A 9,942-nucleotide genomic window follows, 5' to 3' on the forward strand; every position below is an offset into this window, starting at 1 on the left:
ATAATCACGAGGATAGAAAGCAGCGACTGAAAAGAGCTCTTGCTATAGATATTCTTGTTATAACATGTTACATTAAAATACCAAGTGTTACGTTATTCTCATGATGTCAGAAAATAAAACATGAAAGAAAAATTGACAGCTCATTCAGTCAAATTGACAGATAAGCTTTATTTGTAGGGCAACCTTATGATCTGAAATGATTCGTTTCAGTCTTTTTAATTGGAAATTCCCCAAACCGGAAGTGGAACCCATAATTCGAAACACAGTAGGCTAGTCAGAAATAAGGTGGATACTAACACTTGCTGAATGAGTACAGAAAATTAAAGCATTTAACATACTTGCTCTCAAACCAAGCCGCATGCACCGCTTATCACCATGATGGTAACTCTCTAAAAACCCACATTAACAGAAACTCTTTTAAATTAGCATAACAAAACATTCATCACTGCTAAATCTACCACTTAACATTAATCTTGCACAAAAAAACATCATATGACACTTAATTTTAGCATTTACTCTCCCTTTTGAGTGCCATAGGCAAAGCATGCTGGGAAATAGAAATCCCAGCCCAGTTTCTGTTAAACTTAAGTTAGTCTAAATTAAAAGAAATAAGTTCATAAATCTCAAAACAATTAAACAGTTCAGTTTACTTAAAATATATCATTTCTGTGAACTTGAAAGAAAAAGAAAGTTCTAAATACTCATAAAAGTTAATTTGACTGAACTAATTTGTTTAATTTAAGTTTGTCCTACTCAAAACCATTAAGTATTTTGAGTGTTAGGGTTTACAGTGGGACCTCAAAAGGTGCAGTGACATTGCTGCCCATGTGTGGTTCAGAAACCCTTGGATTTCATCAAAAATATCTTAATTTGTGTTACGAAGATGCACGAAGGTCTTAGGGATTTGGGATGATATGAGGATGAGTACTTAATGACAGAAATTTAATTTTTGGGTGAATTAACCCTTTAATGACATTTTTACTCCAAACTCACTTTATAACGTGAGTGCTTGAAATAACTTTTTGTGACCTTTTGTGGCTTCATATCATAGAATGAGGCAAAAAATTATGTTATTATTTTATTGTATACAGTGATAAAGGGTATGTCTACTAGCATTGCATTATAAATAGGCCTATACTTTATTCTTATGAAAATACCCATAATCCTGCAGTCTGCCATTTTTGGCAAATAAAGAAAATGTTTGTCTGAAAACATTTCTTGTTAAGGTTTGTATTTTGTGTGCCCTGTATGGAACATTGTCAGTCACATGCCTGTTTAACTGATGAGCTGCTTTACTTGGTTGTTTTCAGAGATGGTTTTTGTGTTACAATTGCATGATGTGCTACAAAACTTCTACTTCTGTAGCACCAGTACTATGTGCAAAAACAACAAAAAGTTAACATACAGCCCTGCTTTAGATTGTGATTTCTAGGTCCTGAGTTATTTACAAATAAATTAAACTGCTGATTCTGTGTCTCTGTCACTAGCCCATGTCCCAGGGTCAAGTTCCTCTATTCAGACAGGACATAGGGATCACAGGGGACTCACAAAAGAGGTTTGGTCTAGACAAAGTCCCCTCACCCATGTGCTCAGACTACGGTGGAGGTCCTTAGAGACCCATCCTTCATTTGTTTCCATAGCCTTTCACTATTTGGCTTGTCAGACACCAAATGTCGCCTTCAACTTGAACTTCAGACATGTGTCCAAAGTTCAAAAAAAAAAAAAAAAAATGTGTAGAATAAACCAGACACTGCAAAGTTTTGGCCATTTGGGACATTTCACAGTTAAATATCACTTCATTTAAATAAAATAAAAAATAAAAAAATAATAATTATTATTATATACAATAAACTTTGTATAATAAATCATAAAAATATATAATTAAGAAATAAATAAATTGTATTTCATATAAAAACAATGAAATAAAATGTATTTAAAACAAACATGTAAATAATTAGTGAAGTAGCTAACTGTAATTAGAATGACAAATTATTTTAAAGCTGCAGCTACGGAGCTACAATAATGAATACAGGTCAAAACTTTATATCACACTTTATCTCCTGCAAAATCATTGCATTTAATAAAGAAACAATGGCTTCCTTGATTATGATAACATTCAGTATACGTGGATTTTAAGACAGACACCTGCAGATCACACACATCCACACATTATTGTTTCACCCTTGAGGGAGTGTCTCCGCCAGTTCCGTTCCACTATGGCTGTATTCATATGTGGGAGAGAGGCCTTACCATGGCTAACTCTGATGCAAATCAACTTAAGAGCATGAGAAAATCTGTCTGCGTGTGTGTGAGATATGTCTGTGTATATATAGCATACCCCTCCATCCTCTCCATGCATGTCTGCTTCGCCTGAAGCACTGTGCAAATATCAACCAGCTTCTGCCAAATATCAACAAAATATTTTGTATTTTTCCCATTTTGGACCAGTATGAAGAGATGAAAACCACTATAAGGTGTTTGCTTTCTGTTTTGGAATATATTTAAAATGTACAATGCAAAGAATTTTGAAATTATTATATTTTATTTAACAACAATATTTTGGGCATAAAATGCTATGTATTGAATGTCTGTATGAGCTTGAATTTCATTATAGGCAGGGTATTTATATATCATATGATATTGTATTGTATTGTATTGTATGTATGTATATATATATATCATCTTATAATGACATTCAAGCTACATATATGTCTTGAATGTCTGTATTACTTTGAATTTTGTTCAAGCTGGATATATATATATATATATATATATATATATATATATATATATATATATATAGTCAAACCAAAAATTATTCAGACATTTTTGATATATTTTTACTAGTGGGTGCAGGACACTATAGTTCATTTCATGTAAGTGAGGATAACAAAATAAAGTAAACTGCGACATATTGCACCCAAAAATTCTTAATACAGTGGACTACCAGTAAAATTGATAAAAATTTGGAACCAAAAATTCTTCAGAATAATGAATGAAATGTTCAAGGTGTCTGAATACATTTTGGTTTGACTATATATATATATATATATATATATATATATATATATATCATAAGTGAATGCTGTTGTGAATGAGAGGTGGGGGCATTTTTTCATGTTGCTTATTTTATTTATGACACACTGTGCAGTTTTTGACCAGCTTCTTTATAAAAATATGCTGTAATTTTCCCATCTCGGACCAGCATTGTGTTTAAATTATAATTGTACATAATATATTTAAATAAATATTTAATATATACATCAAATATATAAATTATTTATGTATTTACTTTTTTAAATGTATTTATTTATTTATTGCAGCTCACATAGAAAATATCTACTAAATACATAAATGTTAACATCTTTACGGATGGATGTGGCTTTAGCATAAAAGCTGAGGCACTGAACCCTAGAGGTCTCCACTTGCACACAGCCTCTCCACAAAGCCCTTATCTGAAAGTGCTGTCCAAAGGACAATCTCACATTCATGTACACGCACACATACACTCACATATACAATTTCACCTGGATTCATTTGGAGGACTGAGTCATACACTATTGTATTTATGGTGTCTAAGGACAGAGCTGGACCTTCAGTGTTACTCATATACTGCAGCCTCCGCTCTGAGTCACACACACATCACCGCTGACATCACTCTGCCATGACAAACACACCTAAACATGACATCACTTGCATTTGAGCTAACATATTAGTAAGGGCCTCAAAATGTGTAAAAGAAATGACAAGAATTCAGATGTTATCGAAACAAGGAGCTATTTAGAGGACGTTCATACAGCTAGCATGATAGAGAGCGAAAATCATTGCCGATGGTTAAAATAGATGTCAGACATGCGCTGAACTGTCATACATTTTCCTTAGAGAGAGAAAGAGAGAAAAAAAATACATTAACAACAATGCATCATTCAAATGTTTTTTTTTCATAGTAAATAAATAGCATCAAAATAAAATACATTGCACTTTGATATTCCTGATTAATTTCCCAGTGCTGTAATGGCCGTGAGTGATTGATTGTTATGTTATTATTGTCAGTGATGTACAGAGACACTACACACACACACACACACTTCCAGCGTTTCATTTGCACAGAAAACCATGAGCAACAGCTGCCTGTCTGAACCGACTAAATAAAAAGAGAGAGCAAGCTTTGTGTGTGTGTGTGTGTAAAAAGAGGTCCAGAGGCTGTGAATGCCTCTCCTGATGAGAGATGGGGGCATATTGAAAAGTTTATTAAATTACCCTGATTAACAATTTAGCCACGAATAGTAGAGTGGTGGAGGAGCTCTATGAGGAGGCCCTAGCACCATTCAGACATCGAGCTGCAGGGTCGAAAGGTTCCTCAAGTTCACATGCTCCAGGGTCTTTGTTATGCTAACGCTCCTGTCCAGCCCCCACTCCACGGCCAGACACAAACTATTCCTTGAGAACTTCACCGGCGGGTTGTTGCTCCTGGGTGTGTCACAGCATTGCGTGGTCAGTGCGCCGAGACCTTTTTTTTTTTTTTACTGAGAAGCGTTCAAGGAGGCTGCTGGACTGGTGACAGTGTGTGTGTGGACAATGCTGTTACACTCATGTACTGTACAGCAAGACGTGAATTATGGTCATTCTTTCATGAGTGAGGTGATGTAGTGTGATGTGATTATTTAAAATTTTAATTCACTTCCATTTTACGTGTTCTACAAGACACCTAATGTTCAAATCACAGTATAGGGTAAAAGCATAGCATAATCTTCACAACGGTAATGGTTTATTTACATTTTATTTGAATTCTTATTGTAGTTTTAACATGAGTGAGTTTGCATTACACCAAATCATTCACGGTAAATTGAAGAGGGACAGACAAAAGGTTTTCGGAAGATTTGAAGATTTGGATTTTGACATGTAAATGCAGATTTTTTATTTTATTTTATAAGTTATTTTAAAGGAAACAAAATGTAATTCATTATTATTGTTATTATTATATTAAACATGCTGTAAAACTATTCAACACAGAGTATCAAAACTGTTCAACACAGGTTTGCAATTCTTGCAAATTAAAAGCCTTAATATAATAATAATAGTCATAATATAATAATAATTAATACATAACAACAATAATAGCCAGTATAAATAATCATAAATATATAGCTATATATATATCTATCTATCTATATATATATATATGTGTGTGTGTGTGTGTATATATATATATATATATATATATATATATATAGGCTATTATTATTGTATGTACAGTATATCCAGCTGCAAAAAAGCAAACATTTATCGAATGCAACATGTAAATAAAGAAAATCAGGCCCATGTATTTTTGGAAGATTAAAAAAAAAAAAAAAACTGAATGGGAAACACTCATAATGCCGTACAAAAAGAGACGCATAACAAAAATGTATTTAATGATGTACAGTAAATGACAAAGGTTGAGTTTTTCATTATTAACATTTTTATTTATTTTCATTGACGGACAGACACTGCAGCAAAACTGGATAAAAAGACACACTGCGCAAAGCACTTGAAATGTACAAACATTTACAAAGATTTTTAGTTAAGTGAATGAAAATAAAGCCGTCTGAAATGAGCGGTCAGTGAGCTCGAGTCTCTGGGGAAGAGTAATCAATATGACTTTAACAAGAAGAGGTCAGCAGATAACATGCCTAGAGGTCAAGGTCAAATGCTGGCCAAACACCCTTAACCTAAAGGTCAAGCTCTTTATCACCAAAAAATGTGTTGTTAGTTAGAGACTTTACAGACTTCAGCAGCTCCATATAGGCTTTAAACAGTATTGGACTGGATTACAATAAGTGAATAATCATCGTCTTTTGTCAAATAATTTCAGCCACCATGCAAGACTTCATTAAATGTAACATCATGTGAAACATGTAGAAAACATTTTTTTTAATTTCAAATAGTGCATGAAAAGCATTCACCCAGAAAAGCGGCCTGACTGACACTTACATTGGCTTTTAAAGACCTGAGATAAAGAAATAACATGAATAGAATGTGAATAAAAACATTCATTATAAATGTCAGTGCATATTATCCTCTAGTACCATAAACGGTGACATAAAATAAAATGATGAACCTGACTGCTCTATAGAAGATACACAATGCAACCTTGACAGAAGGGCGGACCCGGTCGGACATGCAAATAAAGGCACATGAATATGCTGCATCCAGACAGCTTTTATCCCGTGATCTTACTGTTTTTCAGACGTGCCACTTCAGGTACGTGTGTCCGTGATTCCCTGTAAGTCCATCATCAACCCAACGCAAAATAATAAGAATGCCGAGCGGCTCCGTATGAAAGCCTGGCTAATTACTTGATGAAGAGAATTCTCTCTCTCTCCCTCTCTCTCTCTTTCCTGGAGAGCCCGCCCTCCCCTCTCTTTTAATTATCACATTTCTGGATTGCAGAGCTGTGGCAGAATCTATTCAAACTAATGCCATCAGCATATAACCACAGTGGGCCATTTGGCCAGGATGTCTTAGACTTGATTTCTAGGAAAGGCCATTTGAAATTGTACTATGTTTGCTTTGTTTGTCATTCTATGTGGCTTATTTAAAGAATACTGCTTAAAAAAAAAAAGATCCAACTCCATTTTGGGCTTAAGGGGCGCTAGCCATTAGATAGGCACTTCTCTGAGACAACAGAGGGGGGACCATCAGGGAGAGATGGATTGTAAGGTGTGGGAGTTCACAGCAGGAGATCTGTCTGACCCAATGGACCCACAAAGCAGCCCTCTCAGAGACAGTCCACCCCTCTTTCAGAGCTGCTTGGAGTCTGTTCAAAAGGCCTCACTCAGAGGACACTATTGGTAAAGAAAGCCTATTCTATAGTCATGAATCTAACTGTGTGTTAGCTCTAGAAATACTATGACTCGCATACAGCATTACAGTTTGTAAGCCCTTGATGAGAGATGACCATATATTTAGAATTCAATGTTTGTTCATGAGAACATGCCATAATATTCACTTTTAATATTATTTGCCTGTGGTTTCACTGAAAAATGCATAATGAGCACATATTCGTGTGCACGGTATTCCATCTTACCGTGTGCCAGGGATGTTTGGAGCTTGAGACCAGGGTCTAATGTCAACAATGCACGGAGGTGACATTTACATTGAGAGAAGTGTATACATGCAACAAAAGCACCTCCAGTGTAATTCCTTTAAATAACATTATGTCTCTAGAAAAACCGTATGACATTTGATAGAACGAGTATGATGCTTCTAAGTGGACTGGATATCACAGTGGCATATAAATGCCACTCTTGCATTTCTTTAAACAATAGAGAAAAAATATGAATGCTATATATACTGTAAAGGTATAGATAAGAGAAGGTCTATTCCTTGAAGCTTTATATTTAAAATAATAATATTAATACAATCTAAAATTAAATGTAAAAATATAAATAAAAATTATAATGTTGAAGAGAAAGCTGTCTTTTATTTAAAGAAGAAAAATCAAAACAAAAATGGAAATCGTTCAGATGTGTTTGCATTTGTATTATAATTTAAATGACAGATTATACTGATAAAGTAAACTGTCAAATTCAACTGTGCTACGGCAGCAGAACTATGTGTGTCTGTTTCTCAAGGGCAGAGCAGCTGGGGCTCTGGCACATATTTCAAATCATGTTTAATTAATAGAAGAAAGAAACGGGATGCAATCTTGCTGTCTCTAGTTTTTGTAAAAAAAAAAAAAAAAATCATCATGAAAAATAATGAGTGGCATTTAGAAACGAGGGTGTTTGACTGGGCTGTAGTATTGTCATAGTGTGAATTTCTATTGCAGAGCAAGGGAGTTGTAAATAAGGGAACAGATACCAAGGAGAAAGCTTGGATAAAAAGCAGAAATGCCTGTGAAAGTCGACTGTGATCTCCCATGACCCAGATATGGCGTTTCATCCAAAAATAAAACATGCAGCAGGGATAGTAATGAAGGCAATTCACCACCACACTGTACAAATAATAAAAGAGAAGGATTCATTTATTAACGTCATTTGTGTATTTAAATTAACATAATGATTTTTTTAGTCAAGTCATCTGACTTTTAACTATTTAATGGGCATTAAGTTTATCCTTAGAATTATCCTATTTAGTCTTAGGCATGTTTCTAAAAATATATATTTGAAATATATATATATATATATATATATATATATATATATATAAATCAAATATGAGAGGTAATACAAATACATATGTACTTTAAATACACAGTTATTAGCACTTGGTAAATTAAGGTTTTTTTTTTTTTTTTTTTGTAATATAACAAAACACAGTAAATAACAGAAAAAATCAGTTTGGTCTTAGGAGTTATTAATTAGTCATTGTTTATTCTGTTTAAAATGTATGGTAACGAGTATAACTACATGAAATAAAATGTTTGCTTGCTTTGGTGTACGTCATGTTTTTAATTCTGAAAATGTTAAGGTTAAAGTGTCTTTTCAGCCTGGGTGGTCTGTTGGTTTTTAATGCTCACCAAACCACAGTTTACACCAGTGGAATGTTTTGTTTGTTGTTTACACAGCATCTTTTACTGAACAACTAAATATAGAACAAATGTTAAATAAATGCACTGAAATGTGATTTGATCAGCAGGAAAATTATAATCATGTTTTAAAAGCTATACAGATAATCTGGGAAGACAAGGGAACAAAAAAGTGCAATAAAAACAATTATAAAACTTTGCAATATCAAAAATTGCAAAATATAATATTAAATTCATTTGTATTTGACAGTTACAGACATCAGTTAGACAAACGGTCTTTTGTAAATAGAGGATGAGGAGATCTTGTTTACTGTACACAATGATAATGACATAGGGGAGGGAGAGTGAATTCATGACCCACTGTTATTTACACTAAATGTGTGGACACACCTTATTACTATTTTCTATACATTAAATGACTTTTTCATAGATTTTTCAAAGTCACCACCTTATACAGATTACTGCTCAAATTGCACAAGGTGCATCCTGGGATGCTTTTTTAAACAGTATTGAAGTTTAGGTGACTGGCACTTCAATTATCCAAAACTAAATTCATTCATTTAACTGGGATCAACAAGTTTTTAGGATCATGAGAAAAATTTAACGTTTTTTATTGCTATTAATTATCATCGTATAGAAAACAACAACAAAAAAGAAAGATATTATTGAAACCCAAGATAATTAAGTATAAAAATATATACTAGAGAAAAAATAAAAACAGTGACTAGGGAAAGAGTAAAGTACTATATCATCAGGCACACAATAACAACAACAACAAAAAACAAAACAAACAAAAACAAACTAACATTCATATATAAATCAGTTACATAGTAATTTTATAATACAGGCTATATATAAATAAAAAAATACCATATTTTAGCACACACACACTATTTTTAGTAGCCTTTTTGTTAGAAGAGAATGTAAATCTCAACATCTTTTCGAAATCAAGAATGTTTTAACGCTTTAAATTTATAAATAAAATGCATTCAGAAACAAGGAAAAAAAGGGGGGGGGGGGGGTTAAAAGTAGATATAAATAATACTTTATAATAAATAATTCACATAAATGTTTTTTTTTTTTTTTCTAGTATGAAAAGCATTTCATTCAATGAATCTCTAATTACTGTCATTGCACCACCTGATTTCGCTTATTAACACCACAAAGCTGGGGTTTATATTAGTAATTTTGCACTGATATTCCTCAGTCCTGCGCAGGGTTAACAACACCGGTAGGAAAACGTCACATGTGCTCCTTTCACTACTTCCGGTAAAGGGGTCCTGCAGGAGCCTTAAGTCGCCCAAAACAGTGCCTGTTTCAAAAATGAGAATACCACAACGTTCTCGTTACAAACATACTTAATAATGTGGACATATATACACAAATAAATGTAATTAATCATCTCCGAACAATACTGTGATACAAATATT

Source organism: Ctenopharyngodon idella, chromosome 5 (assembly GCF_019924925.1).
Source record: "Ctenopharyngodon idella isolate HZGC_01 chromosome 5, HZGC01, whole genome shotgun sequence".
Taxonomy (NCBI): domain Eukaryota; kingdom Metazoa; phylum Chordata; class Actinopteri; order Cypriniformes; family Xenocyprididae; genus Ctenopharyngodon; species Ctenopharyngodon idella.